Here is a 3,086-nt window from a genome sequence, read left to right as displayed (position 1 = left end):
AGCAGGAATCCTGCTGCTCAGCACCCTTCCTGCAGTCTTTCAGGAGAGGAGAGCCCACGTGTGCTTTAGCTCATGTCCTTGAGGGAACACTGTCTTGATACAGAAAGGAGATGCTGCCTGTGCTTTGGTTTTCTTCTCTTTTTTTCATTAGTAAATTGTAGTCTGGGCATCTCCGGTAAAGCTGGTTATTCTGCTGTACTAAACTAAATAGAGCAGCAAACAAAAAAACCTGCTGTCACGCCTGTTTGGAGGAACAAAGCCCCTGTTAGCAAGTGAAAACATAGATCTATATTCCACTCCGCAGTCATCGTGCTGGTTTGACAGTGTTAACAGCAATTAAAATCAATAATTGTGTGTTTTCTGCCTAGTACACCTACAGCAACCCAGAGCTTAGGAAATGCGCCTGAAGAGTTGTAATTCGGAAGTTCTACAGCACAGAGGCACATCCTGCACATTAATGTACCCAAACCCTTCCCTTGTATTCGCAGGGCCAAAAAGGACTGCCTGGGCTAACAGGACACAGAGGGCCACGGGGACCCAAAGTAAGTAATGGGACTATTTTTTTTCTTTTTCCCCACTGTGCTGGCAAAGTCCTGCTGCGGTTATTAAGTTAATCTTTTAAAGCATGAGGTGATGGAAGAAATAACAGCATTTGTGCTGTGAAATTTAATCACCGCCTAAATCAGTGTGAGAGCAAAACCATTTCAACACCCTTTGGAAGACCTTTTGGAGCCTGTTGTGTAGGTACCTATTGAACCTTGCCTGGCAGCGAAGGTCAGCGCTGCTTCCGCTTGGGCTACTGCCAGGTAACGGACTGGGACTGAAGAAAATTGCAGCACAGATGATTATTTCTCAAGAAGAGGGATAGAGAAGATCTGTACGTGTTCTTAATGGGGCATGATGTACATTTCCCTAGGTACGTGCGGGAAAGACTTCAGCTTGCCGTGGTGGGTACCTCAGGAGTGGAGGAGGCTGAGCCACCAGTTTGCAGAAAAGGCTGCTGTGTGCTGTCTATCCCACATTTTCTTTTCTTCCTGTCAGCACGATTACTTGAAACAAGGGTGTGCCTGGATGCTGAGCAGCAGCAGCCATGAAAAAGATCCTGGAGTCTTTACTGCTGACACATTTGGAGAAGGAAAATCCACAGGCAGGAAACTAGCAGATCTCAGAAAACCAGAGGCTAACTGGGGACGAAAGAATGAGCCTAATTCATGTCAAGAACTTACTTAGCTTTGTAGATGTCCGTGTAGATCATAGTGCACTTGTTAGCTGTAAGCGGGAACTGAGAAATTGAGTGATACAGCCCAAAAGATGCCCAGAGCTTTAAAAAACTTCATCTGCTGAAAGCACGTTCCGCTTGAAAAGCCCGCAGCAGGTTCCTGGGAGAACTGGAGCTATGCAGGCACTGCTAGAGGCGCTGTGTGAAGTAAGCCCAGGGACTGGGTCTAGCAAGTGAAACAAGATCCATTAACCTCATAGATAAATGACTTAAACGTGCACAAAAAATAAAGTTTATGGCAAACTTCACTGAGCACCTTGTTTAAACAAAGTGTTTTGAATGTTCCAGGGTGAACTTGGGAGAGGAGAAAAGGGTGAAAAAGGTGTTGCTGGATTCCCTGGATTGCAGGTAAGGAAGCTGCAGAATAAATTACTCCACAAGTTCACTATAATTAGGGTCATCACATATTTGGCAGTTAAAGTTTGCATTTCCAAGGGGGATTTGAAGGATTTTTCTCAAGTCATACCTCCTGTACAGAGTATGTATGCGTCCTGCCCTGGGATTCACCCTGTCTCAGACTCCAACAGAAGCTCAGACAGACCCTGTCCTTGGGAAGGAATTAAATCTGTAGGGTTTTCCACAGCACCACCACACTAATTTCAGGTATCTCGTTCGTGCCGAAGGCGGTTTTTTACAGTAGCTTGTAGTGCTCCAGTGGAGCAGCGTGTCCACTGCTGTGCTCAGGGCAGGAAGATAGAGGAGTGGAGACCTGTCTGGTGTGCTTTGGTCTGCAGTCCAAACCCATGCCCAGCTCTCCGATACATAACGTATCTGAAAAATCTCAAAGTTTTTGGGAAGTATCCCAAGCAAGGGCTACCTAAGGGCTGGTAATGGCTCAGCAATTCCCAACAGGGGTGGCTTTCGAGAAGCTTTGACTGTTGTAAATTGCATTCTTCTTGCTTTTATCAGGGTGCCCCTGGTTCCTATGGACGCACAGGATTTCCTGGGCTGAAGGTAAGAAGCCATAAAGTCTACACAGCCCCCTGACCAGTGGGACCAGGGAGATTTGCTGTTGATTTGTGCAGATTTGGCATTTCCACATCCTCAGTAGCTGACACTGCATTCCTTCCCCGCTGTCCTGCTACCTGCTGCCACAGAGGTGGTGGGTGTGCGCTGCGTTGTGCGTGAGCGTGCGCTGCCTGCGTTTCTGCCACTCGCTGAAATCTGGCTGGAGTTGGCTAACAGGCCTGAAGCTGCAAGTGGGAGGAGAAGCCAGTGGGCCATGCACATGGCATGACACAGTTATGCAGCGTGTTAACTCGGTTTGCCATAGTGACACTGCTTGTGAAATTGTGTGTTACACGCATGCTTTGTTCATCTTCCTGGCTCGAGAAATCCCAGTTTTCCTGGTGAGTCTCCTAAACGTTAGTTACGCACTCACACAACATCTTACTGGAGTAAAGACCTACCTACAGCCTGCCCTTTTCCCCACCTCCTCTCCCCAGCTCACGTCCAAATCCAGTTAAGGTGATGATCACACCAGCTCTTGCAGAGAGATTTTTCTGCTGCAGACTGCGGATGCTATTCTAACGTGCCGTTCTGTACGACTGCCTGACGGGGCTTTGTTCAGTAACTGTACTAATGTCCCACAGATTAATGAAATTATATTTCTGTGATCCTTTCCAGGGGGAAACAGGATTTGCTGGTTTCCCTGGACAAGCTGGCTATCCAGGCGTACAGGTAAAAAACCCAAGCGCACACATCCTGTAAGCGCTGATGATTCCTCCCCAGTGTACCGGCTTATCAGACCATTACCTTCTATACAGTCATAACTGCTCTTAAGATTTACTGTCTGTTCAACACCACA

The 3,086-nt window shown here is 47.3% G+C and overlaps 1 protein-coding gene across 1 annotated transcript in view; it reads left to right on the top strand.

Moving 5' to 3' along the window:
• The window catches only part of COL4A4 (collagen, type IV, alpha 4), a gene marked incomplete at its 5' end in the record, with an annotated part of 47,565 nt that overhangs the window by 16,039 nt on the left and 28,440 nt on the right, over positions 1-3,086 (top strand). The window lies entirely within an intron of this gene.

This window comes from Buceros rhinoceros, unplaced genomic scaffold (assembly GCF_000710305.1).
Source record: "Buceros rhinoceros silvestris isolate BGI_N320 unplaced genomic scaffold, ASM71030v1 scaffold19701, whole genome shotgun sequence".
Lineage (NCBI taxonomy): Eukaryota > Metazoa > Chordata > Aves > Bucerotiformes > Bucerotidae > Buceros > Buceros rhinoceros.
Note: the sequence above shows the minus strand (reverse complement) of the source record. Positions and strands in the feature narration are given on the sequence as shown.